We start from the raw sequence: 13,030 nt of genomic DNA on the forward strand, positions 1-13,030 counted from the left end.
ACACACAGATTGATCTAGGAGCAACCATAAATGTAATGAGTAAACAAGTTATGGACTCACTTAAACTTCCTAACCTACAATACACACCATTGTTATTACAATTAACAGACAATTTTGTGATCAAACCTGATGGTGTATTGGACGATGTTAGTGTATCCTTAGATTCTTGGGAATATCTTATTGATTTCATGGTCTTAACACCCAAGAACAATATAGGAGGACATCCATTAATCCTAGGAAGACCTTGGCTAGCTACAACTGATGCTTTCATTGATTGTCGATCAAGTGACATGTTTATTTTGGATGGAAATTCTACAAACAAATTTACATTATACCCTCCAGCAAGAATAATAATAGAAACAAGAAATGAAGAATGGATATATGATGAAGATGATATACAACATGTTTTTACTACTGAACAAGTAAGAGAGGAAGACCAAATTTTAAATCTATTGGAAAATAATGAATCTCCCTCAGATTATGACCGTAGTTGAAATGAATATCTCTCACCTAGAAAAGTATCATTTCTTTCTATGGAAAAATTTGGGAATTCTTTAGTAGAAAAATTTCTAGGTAAAACTTTGAATGTTAGTGAAAACTTGGAAGAACTACAAAAGAATCAATTGGTGGAAATATTACAGAAACATTCTTCTGTTTTTGCATGGGAACACACTAATATGAGAAGAAATGATCCTAAAACTTGCATACATCATATCTACATTGAACACAATGCAAGACTAGTTAGACAACTAGAACGAAGAATGAACCCAAATATAAAAGAAATTGTTAAGAAGGAATTGAAAAAGCTATTAAATGTAAATTTCATTTATCCGATATCAGATAGTCAGTGGGTTTCACCCTTAGTAATCATTCCGAAGAAAAACGGAAAATGGAAAGTATGCATCGATTACAGGGAATTAAACAAAGAAACATTAAAATAACTCTTTCCACTACCTTTCATGGATCATTTCTTAGACATAGTAGCAGGGAAAAAGTATTTTTCATTTTTGGAAGGTTTTATTGGATATAACCACATTCAGGTAGCACCTGATGATCAAGATAAAACCACACTCACCTGTCCATGGGGAGCTTATGCTTATTGAGTACATCCCTTTGGATTATGCAACACTATGGCAACATTCCAAACAGAAGTCCTAAGAAATTTATGTGATCTTGTTCATGATTGTGTGGAAGTATACATGGATGATTTCATAGTTTATGGTGATTCTTTTAGTGAAGCACTTGGAAATTTAGAAAAAGTGTTAATAAGATGTAAAGAAACAAATATTTCGTTAAGTCATGAGAAATGTTTCATGATGTTTAATGAAGGAATTGTTTTAGGTCACCATATTTTAGGAAATGGAATTAAGGTGGACTCATCTAAAGTCAAAGTCATTTCTAAGTTATCAGTGCCAAACTGCCAACGAGATGTTAGAAGTTTTCTTGGTTTTACTGGATACTATAGAAGATTTATAGAAAACTTCACAAAAATTGCATCTCCACTCTTTAAACTTCTTACCAAGGTTTGTGAATTCAAATGGGATTCTGAATGTCAAACTGCCTTTGAAACTTTGAAAAAGAGAATTTCTGAAGCACTTATTTTAAAAGGACCTAATTGGAAATTACCTTTCCATATCTCAATTGATGCTTTGGATTCAGCCTTAGGAGCTGTGTTATGGAGAAAAGATCTTACTCCTTATGCAATCTATTATACCAGTAAAAATATAACTCCTACAGAGTTAAATTATACTCTAAGTGAGAAGGAGTTTTTAGCTGTAGTTCATGCCATTAACAAATTCAGACATTATATAATTAGCTATGAAACTTTCATTCACACAAACAATTCTGCCATTAGATACCTAATGAATAAACCAATCACTAATGGGAGAATTGGATCTTATTATTACCAGAATTTAACATCACCATTCTAGATAGGCCCAGAAAACAAAACACAATTGTTGATTTTCTATCTAGAATTCAAAATGATAATAATGATCAACCTATAGAGGATAAATTTCCTAATGAATATCTTTTTTCAGTATCTACTAAATCACCTTGGTATGTAGATATTGCTAACTATTTAACTACAGGGAAAATGCCATTTCATTTGTCTCCTAGAGAAAAGAGGAGAATAGTCCACAATAGCACATCTTATTCATGGATAAATGAAGAGTTATACAAAACAGGACCATATCTCATCATTGGAAGATGTGTTCGTGAGGATGGAATACCATAAATACTTAAAGATTTCCATGATTAACCATGTGGAGGACATTTTTCTGACAAAAGAACTGCTTATAAAGTCTTAGTTTTAGGATATTATTGGCCTTCCATTTTCAGGGATACCAATGAATATGTTAAAAGATGAGATAGTTTTCAGAGAATGGGCAAACCCATGGTTTTCAAATGAAATTTCATTACAACCACAGGTACTAATTGAACCATTTGAAAAATGGGCACTAGATTTTGTTGGACAAATCAACCCACCTTCAAAGAAAAAGAGGTATCTTATGGTATGTACTAATTATGTCACTAAATGGGTAGAAGCTAAAGCACTTCCTTTTTCTATTGAAAATGCTATAGTTTCATTTATTTTTGAGGATATTTTCACTCATTTTGGTGTTCCAAGAGAAATTGTAATAGATCAAGGAACACAATTCACATCCAAATTAGTGCAGAAGCTTGTGCAGCAATACAGAATCAAACACCGGAAATCTACTCTGTACCATCCACTAGCCAATGGACAAGTTGAGTCTACAAATAAGGTGATTGAAGCAATCCTTACATAGACTATACACTTACACAGAAAGGACTGGGCAGAAAAGCTTCCAGAAGCTTTGCGGGCCTATAGAAGTACATGGAGAAGTACTAAAGGACATACTCCCTATGAACTTGTGTATGTGAAGCAAGTCTTACTTCCAATAGAGTTCTAGATCCAAACATATAAAACAATAGTCCAACTATATCTAGACCTATCAAAAGCATAGAAGCAAAGGATGAAACAACTTAATGAGCTTGATGAAATAATACAAGGAGCCCTCCAGAGAACCAACCTAGTTCAACAACAGAGATCCAGATGGCATGATAAGTACATTAAGGAAAGAAAATTTAATCCAGGAGATTGGGCATTACTCTTTGATTCAAAGTTAAAAAAATTTCAAGGGAAATTCCAAACCCACTAGTTTGGACCTTACGAAGTTGAAAATGTCTTTCATAATGGTGCAGTTATAATCAGGACTATTGATGAAGAGAAAAATCCTCTTTTAGTAAATGGACATCAGCTCAGACTTTATCAGAAGCTATTAATAAAAGAAGAATTTGTCAAAAATTTCCAAGATAATTCAGAATTCAAGATCGGTGAAAAGAGCTCCCCTTTTCCACCTTAGAAATTTTACTCAATTTTATTTAAAAATAAATAATAATAATAATAATAAGAGGTATAAACATGAAAACCAACATGTTGTTGGCATGTTTATACAAAAAAATTGAAGTGAAAACCAACTCCTGTTGGCACCTTAAATTTTCTTTTCAAAAATAAAGTTCCTTTCTTAAATATATTTTTTCTTTTCAGCTACAGAATCAACAACTTTCCGTAGCTAGGACAAGTTTCTGCAACCCTAATAAATTTTTGAAGCCACTTGACAGGAACACTTGGTGATTCGAATTGAAGGATAATTGACAGTGCAAAGTACCTACAAGAGATATCAAAGAACAATTAAGGTTAGAAAAGTTAATCAAAGGTATGTGATACTTTAATTTAACAATGAGGATTAATATATTGCATATATGAACTAAGAGGACATAGCATTGCCAAAAATAAAACGAAATCATTGCAAACTAAGGGTGAAGGTCATCTGTCAAAATCATCATAAACCACCACTTAAAACCTTTGTCTTGTCCTTATTCCAAATCATTTTAAGTAAATCACTAAATCATTATTTTCATTGAGCTCCAACAGTCAAATTCGCTCCCACAGCCTCCATTGTAATTGTGATGGTCTCCCATTTCTTCGAACTCATATCTTTCTATCTCTCTTCCACTAACCAAAACCTTACCAACACCATTTCTCCTTTCAAAATAAGTAGTCCTTGAGATGACACATCCTTCATAATGGGTGTTATTGTCTGAACCGAGCCAGCAGGAAATAAATTCTTAGAAGGATATCCTTAGACCAGGGAGTTGTTGCAGAAGAAACAATGGTTACAATTCATAGAGAAATTCAGTGGTTTCCACAGGGAAGTGACAAATACTTTTGCACACTTGTTTGATGGAACGGAGGTTGAGATAGGAGACATTAAGTTCACTATAACGGAGTCTCTGATCATAGAAGCTATTGAATTTCCCAGAAGTGGAGAGAAATGGTTCAAAAACAGGGGAATTAATGGAGAAGATTGGAGAGTCTTCCTGAAAAATCCAAACATGGATACCACAGTCTTCAAGAAAGGTATTCCTAGTACATCCCTTAAGAGTAAATGGAGGAATTTACTTCTTGTACTTCAGAAATTTATTACTTGTGAGGGTTGGTTTGGATACATGTATTTCTACCACATTAGGATAATGATGCATTTTCTTGAGGAACACCAGATGAATCTTCCTTATTTCCTCTTACATAGTCTTAGGAAAATGTCCATGAATGTTCAAAAGAAGATTCAATTCATAGACAGTACCATGTATCATCATGGATTGGTAAATATCTTGGTTGAATTCCACCTTCAGAGTGTAGGGGATGAATGGGAAAATTTCTTGGTAAGAAACCATTTTGAAGAAAAAGATCTTGAACAACCCAATAGTAGTAGAACCCTCAGGGGAAAGAAGAGAACAGTGGAAACAATAAAAGAACCCTAGTCTCAACAGGAGTTATCAGAAGATGAACTGCCCATAGTTGATATTTTGCAGAAAATGAAAAGGGGAAATCTTAGAAGGAAGAAAGCTAGAAAAAGAACAGAAGATTTACCACAAACCAAGACCCTTCCTTAGGAAGAAAATCCAAAAGCCAAAAGAAGGAAAGCACAGAGATTATAGACCCCGGGACTAAGGAGGAGTACTAGGTTGAACACAATGCAACAAACAATCTCAGGAACTATGGAATATATTGATCTCGAGGAGAATGAGCCAATTGAAAACCCTGAAGGTTCCCATGAAGGATCACCAAAACTATCACCAAGAGTGTCATCACCACCTTGCAGTTCACCTCCAAAAATTCCAGTGCACAGTCCAGGTGTTGACCCTGTTCAACAAGATATTTATGACTACATAGAGTCATTGGAAAGAAAGGAAGCAGCAACTAAAGAATCAATCCAAAGTCCTGGAGAAGGAAGAAATCAGTTCAATGAGCCACAAGAACCTTCAGCATCCAATGTTTTAAAGCAAGAAATTTTTGAGCTGGAGACATTGAATAGATATCTCAAGAATGAAAATCAGACATTGAAAGCACAAAATGGGATTCAAATTGCAAAAAGTGACAACCTTATCCTTCATTTGAGTTTGTGGTATAAAAAGAACAAAAAGTTGAAGAAAGAGAACAAGGAAATGTAGAGAGAAATTATCAACCTAAAATACAAAATCCTCATGAGAAAACCAAGGATGTCAGTGGTTTCCAGAAAGAAAAAAAAGTGAATCCTAAAGGTGATAATCAGAAGGAACAAGAGAATTACAATGATGGATTGTATGAGGACATACAAAGCCTCCAGCATGGGGGAATGTAGAGTTGAAGGATTGTCTTACCTTAACACCCTTTTTGCCTATACTTCTTCATTTTTTCCCTATACCTATCACCTAAATAATGCAATACACTCAAGTTTTTGTTAAAGGTAAGCATTTAAAAGTCTTCTTCTTCATATTTGTCTATATACTTTATTCTTTTGTTAAAGTATGCATTTGGCTACAGAATTGGCCTATTTCTGCAGCTAATTTGGATTTTTGAAGCTATCTCCTTTGTTAACAGGGTTCAGATGCTCCAGCTCAGCCAAGGAAGATATGGATGGATGAGGAATGATTCCCTCGTGGATTATTTCCTATTCTCTCGAGCCAATCCTTCAAGAAGAGCGCATGACAACACGGTCAACCTCAAAGTCAACTGCAAGATTACCACCGAGACAAAGACCGAGTTTTCTTGAAATCTTATCGATTTGCTTTACCAAATAGAAAATTTATTATTTAGCGATATAGTTTTATTTAGTAGGATCCGAATGAAGATATATAGGCTTGAAACTCTCTTACTCTTATACAGAGAATTATTATAAAGGTAATGACCGCTCTGTGTTTTGGGTGGACGCTGATACATCTAAACTTTAAGAGCACCTTGATACGCTTGTTTGTGAGTAATAGACTTGGTTTATGTTTCCATACTACATTGATTGGAGATTGTCCAATGTTTTGTGGAGGGCCCCTATGAGCAGTACAGGCCTTTAACCAATTGCACATAGATTTCCTTAATTGCTTTATCGTAGATGCTCTGCTCTATGTTTGAAATGAAGTATGATTGAATTCATAATTGAATCATTTTCTGCATAATCAATTCCCTTTTCTTTATACCTAGCTTAATCCTTTTATTTCATTTGCAATTTATTTGGTACAGCTTAATCATTTTCCTTGCTTTCTACCTAGTGTAGTCAACTGTTTCATTTTCACAACATAGTTTCTTTTCAGTTTATTAGATTTATGACTTGTTTGGATGAAGTTGAATAAGTAAAAGAGTCACAGTCATTTTCTTGAAAATTAAATCCAGACACCATTCATTTACAATCTAATAGAATAGATCTCTTTACACATAGTAATTTCGGCTTCGTTGTAGCATAAAATTCAGAGATAAAATCCAAAACAGTATAACAAGAGTAAACACTTAGAATCAGACTTAAACCGTTCATAAATTGATTCAATAGAAACTAATTTATAGGATATGTAGCTAAAAAATTTAAGGCACAAATCTTTAATACCATCTTCATATTAAGTGTAGATTTAGACTTTAACAAGAACATAGATATCTTAACAACATCAATTAACTTCTAGCACATAGAGTGCACTTGTGCTTCATCACTATACTTTCCATGGTCGATAATTTATGCTGACAATTTAAGAACATTAAATTCTCTAAACATCCACCAAGATTTGGACTAACTACAATAATGTTTAACAAAGGACATATTTTATTGCAATTAATAGGTTACATGAATGACAGACTGTCAAATCGGTCTGTGCATTGATGAGGGATACAATCATATGTTACAGAATGTGAATGTCCATTACAAAATTTGAGGATATTCTTATCTCTTATATTTTAGGATGTAAGTCCACATGAGGGCTTGTGTAGCATGTGTTGAAATGTACTCTCTTGGGTAGGGCACAACCTCATGGGAGGAATTGACTTGCATTTCATTGTTGTTGAACTTCCTGAGGACTGAAGCCTTACCCTGTGTAGTACCTCAAGACTAACTTGATGGGTGGATGAATTCATCCCACCATGATCAATGTGTAGCACATCCTTGTTATTGGCAAGAGAGTAGGAGGCCCTTTAGTAAGCATCTAGTTCTTGGTTGGGCACAACCTCCCTAGAATTCCTTGTCCTCAAGTGGCAAGTGTTTATAGACCAAGAGCTCACCTAGTGGACACCTGTCCATATGGATGATGTCAGTTTTTAAACCTTTAGGAGAACTCCCCCATATGTGTGGAAAATGCCAATATTTCTGTTTCCTTTTACATATTCAGAGAACCTAGTGGACTCAGAAAGAGTATCCTTGTCATAAGCTTGAGAGGGATAGCAGTGGTAGACACTCTAATGAGTCGTTGTGACTTTGGAAGGACGGTGACCCAGGTCCAGCTCGTAGGAAAACCATTGTAGCCAAGCCATTGCTAAATCGAGTGTCGATGTTTAGAGTGCACAAGAAGGAAGCAAGACTTGATAAAGGCCATGAGATACAAGGTCCATCGAACTACTTATAACTTTCCAACAACTGCATAATCAAACCACAGTAACATCCTGGAAAAAGTCGCATTCTAGAGAATTTAGCCAAGAATGAAACCTTATAGCTCTAATTAGATAACCCTTATCCATAGAGTGTAATGATGACCTAGTCATGGAAACTATGGATTCAATGCCTAGGCATCTCTCTATTACTATGTGATGGAACAAGGAGTGATGTGGCCAAACAAATACTTCTCAAGACAGGCACATCAACAGAGCATGAGGGGTCACAGTTCAAACCCAAAAATAATAAAACTTGCTACACTTATGGATAAGGAAAACCCTGACTTGCCTTTGAGCTGACTACTGCCATCTAGGGCACTGAGTCACTACCAAGTGGAAGATGAACGATGGTGTTACAATGATATACTGTCACATGGTCAATATATATATCTATATATATATATATATATATATATATATATATATATATATATATATATATATATATATATATAGATATTAAACTTAGTTGGGGTCGAGATTATGCCCAGATCAAGCAAGTTAATCTACCAACAAAGGGGACCGATCCTGTCCCGATTAGAGCTTATGGGTCAAGCAGACTAGGTGGGATGAGTTGGGCCTAGGAATAACAAAACTTTGCACAGGAATGGATAGGGTCGACTGAACAACATTGTTACAATGGTATACTACCACATGGGTCACTACATCATTTTCATGTGTTATATATGTGTGTGTGTTAATATTTTAAATTTAGTTAGGGTCGGGATTGCGCCCAGGTCAAGCACCTCGTTGTACCAATGAAGGTGACCAACCACGACTACCTCAAAGGTTAGGGGTTGGGCTCGAAAATAACAAAAATGGGTGCGCAAATGGATAGGGTCAACTCCAACTGGCATTTGAGTTGACTACTTCCATCTCGGCCACTAAGCCACAAACACATGGGAGTTGAACCACATTGTTAGAATGCTATACTTTCACATGGACCACTAAATCATTGTCATGTGGGATCTATATCTATATATATATATATATATATATATATATATATATATATATATATATATATATATTTTAAATTTAGTCGGGGTCGGGACTGTGCCTAGGTCAAGTAGCTGAACGTACCAAGAAAGGGGACTGACTTTGACTAGGTGAGAGGTTCGGGGTTAGGCCAAGAAATAAAAAAAACTTTGCGTGCAAAGCTCAATACTGCCACCTGGGCCACTGATCAATTGTCATGTGCAGGATGAAAGGGGTTGTTAGAATGTTGTAGTGCGAGGTGGTATATATATATATATATATATTTCAGACTATTGTATATTAATATTTTAAATTTAGTGAGGGTCAGTACTGCACCCCGGTCAAGCAGGTTGATGTATCAACAAAGTAGACCAACCCTGACGAGGTTAGAGGTTGGGGTTGGGCCCATAAATAAGAAGACTACACACGCTAAAAGGACGGTCAGCCCATCGGATAGTTGACAATCTGTCATACAAAGTAAAGCTCATGCGACAGAAGAATGTGAACTATCGTAGAGTTTGACTCCCCATTTGTGTTGGAACTGTGCGTATTCTACAATTTCACATGACCACACCAAATGAATGTGTGTATTTAACACGTGGAGGTAATAAATAAATACACACCTGCACTGTAATTTCAAACTTTCAGTCTATGTGCTCATTGTACATGATATTAACTAAACAATCCTACAAGTGTACCATAAGTGACCCAAGTCATCATTGCTAAATAAGATTCCAGCCCTCTCAACCAATAAATAGAACTAATAAAATTTTAATAAAATTAATTTTTTTTTTGTTATTTTTTTGGGTTCAAGTATATGGAAAACTCATATAACATTCAATTTGTGACATTTATAAAATAATTGTTAAACTAAGATTTATATAAAATAATTGTTCTAATAATGATACTCAATTTAATGTAACTGTCAATTTCTGATATTTATAAAATAATTGTTAATGTGTAATATTTATAATGACACTGCAAATTCCCATTTCTCGGGAAATTCCTATTCGAATTTTATTATAAAAAAAGTCTCCTCCCTCTTCAATTCAATATCCCAAATGACAATCTTACACGAAGAAAAGACAACCCTAAGCTATATATGTGCCGTTAGCAATCCCACAAATAAAAAAACACATTTCACCTTCCTATCTGACGATTATTTTAACTACGCCTCTCACGCCAACTATGCCACTAATGGCCCTAGATTTTAAATCAATACCGATCCGTCAATGTGTTCAGATTCTGATATGGTTCTTTATATTTCCTTCTCTCTAGCACTTGGAAATGTCTGCGGGGATGCGCCAATGTTGCCAAAGGACCGTGACCGTTCTTTACTAGGAACACCATATTCAATCCCCACGCTAAATGGTCGTCTAAATGGCAGTGCAGAAACCACACTCCTGTCCAAAAAACGAATATAATTTGCATTTAATATCTGGCGAGCTGTAATTTGGGAATAAATTCGGTAGGTTAATAATCAAATTGAAGAGAAAATGAGTTTATATATATACCTGGATTGTCAGCTTTGAATCTTATGGCGACTCACCCGCTTACTGGAGCGATCGCTGTGTTTCGCTGTGTAGCGATCACTGTGTTTTTGGGTTATAGTTTCCGAAACCTTGTACCACCACGTAAAAATCGTAAAGCAACCCAGAAAACGTTAAATTAGATGGAGACTATTAAAACCACAGAAATAAACTTTGAAATCATTTAAAGAATCAAAACCGATAGTCATACCATAAACGTTAAACACACACAAACAAATTCGGGATTTATTATTTATCGTGAAGATGAGCCCGATCGTGGTAGTTTCAGAGAGAAGGGATGCAACAATATCGTGGGGCGATAAGCCCGATGGTGGGCACAACTTGGCTTCACCACATGCCTCAGTTTAGTTCGACTTCGGGCATACAGATCTGTCACATACCTCGGTAACCTCGCATGTAAAAGGTAGGGAGTTAGAATTTTTATACAGTTTACCACAAGTAATTATCCAATTCACAACTCCACATTCATCGTGAACCATTAGATATAAAGTTCATTAGTACATAAAGTGAATATAGTAGAGAACAGTAAGACACATAACCCTTAACAACCACTGTTGTAGTGTAATAACATAAACTGTTTAATGAACCTTGCATCCACCTGGCATCCATTTCATGTTTTCCTTAACCACATTCATTAATCTCTTACTTGGGCATTATGAGTAACGCAACCAGTAAAGAATCATCATCATCAAGTATTCAACATCATCAAATTGACACAAAAGGCAATCACACCATTGAACACCGATGTACCCTGGAAACCCCGTAGGGTGAAAACGAGCAAACGTTTAATCTTATTATTAAACGCTCGTGAGGGATTTCACCCCTCACTCAATGGCTTATAAGGGATTCCATCCCTTAACCATTGTTATAAAATCATTACAATAAATTATCATTAAGTTATCACATAACTTAGCTAAACGCTAATACAATTTCCATGTAATCTTCCACTTACATACCGCCACATACAACATTCCTTGTGGCATGCTTGTCTTAGCAATGTACGATCCTGCAATGCAAACTCATCTACCTAGTCCATTAATTCTATACCTGCCATCATGTTAAATATAATCTTTCCTGCCAACATTAATACCATGATTACGATTATAAATAATCATATTAACTAATATTTCCCTTCGCACAAGCACATACTCTTAGAGGGAGAAACACCAAGGCATACCTTTGAAAGGACTAACTACAGCATTAGTTACAATTCCCTTACATGAAAATTTTACATAAACTTTATCAGAAGAGCTACTCCATTAGCTATTATTTTTTATGCTTACAAACATGTAAAGCAAACCAACTCAACTTGTTGTCTCTTCCTGCATGCGTATGTATACCCTTTCTAATAAAAGCCAACACAAATCTGGTGTGTTTACACGTCTCATTCAACAAGAAACTAAGATATTAGTTACATTGGCATAAAAGTAATCACATATCATTTTCCTAAAGAAATAAGACTCAATAGTTCTTCTATCCATACAAAGAACATATCTTTATAACACAATATTTGTGCATCCAATAGCTTTTCATAAAAGTGAGCAAGTCTTTTAAGGATTTGGGCGAATATATTTGCTGTCCAGCCTAATACATAAAAAGGCACTAGCGTGAATGTAATAGATTGCTTGGAGGCAATAGACTTCATATTAATTTCAGATTATGACAATAGTGAAAACACGTGTATCATATTTATCCGTGTCACCGAGGTAAAGATTTTCCCGGCTCAAGCAAATACAGGAACCCTTTCCTAGATTCAAAAAAGAATATCACTGTAACAAACGTATTGCGCTTTCCTGGTTTTAAGGTTCTGTAGCATTAGGTACAACACTGACTAAATTGCTCTTAATGATGCAGAAGACAGCCTACTATCACAGTGAAGAGGTTTCGACAGAACAATTACAATTCGCCTCGGGATGGAACTTCAAAGCCTTTTGGCCCAATACAGAGCTAAGGCGAATCCTTACGAGTGACAAACTCTAAATTCTGAAGCGATATTCCATTAAAGCAAACTGTGATTTGATTATCCCGAAATCAATCGAACTACTGAAAAAAAAAACTAATTAATAAACTTAACACATAACTCATTAATTAGTTGTATCATCAAAAACCAGCGTTAGTTGCAACATTCAACCTAACCTGCTATTCTTAAACAATACAGAAGACAACCTCCTGTCACTGTCGACAGGGTTATGGCATCAATACCCTTTCGCCCAGCATAGCATTACAAAGAGACTTAAAAAGCACTAAAATTCCAAATTTTTAAGCAGTGTTCCATTAAATCACAAGCCCGGATTCCATTATCTGGAATACCAACCGATCTGCTTAATAATCAGCTACTCAACTAACTAACCAACCCATTCGTTAGCAGAGAAATTAATAAATAAACTGGTGGAGAGAACAAAATAGAAAGGAGGATAACAGGTACCGTTGCCATTCAGAAAGGACTGGTACTCGGCCCTCAGCAAGAAAAAGCAACAGATCCTACCAAAGCGGATCGTGTAGAGGTGATGATAGCCACCTGCTACAAAGCGCCTGAGAC

The sequence above is a fragment of the Pinus tabuliformis genome, chromosome 5_1 (assembly GCF_031772625.1).
Source record: "Pinus tabuliformis cultivar Carrire ecotype Pingquan chromosome 5_1, CPIR1, whole genome shotgun sequence".
NCBI lineage: Eukaryota > Viridiplantae > Streptophyta > Pinopsida > Pinales > Pinaceae > Pinus > Pinus tabuliformis.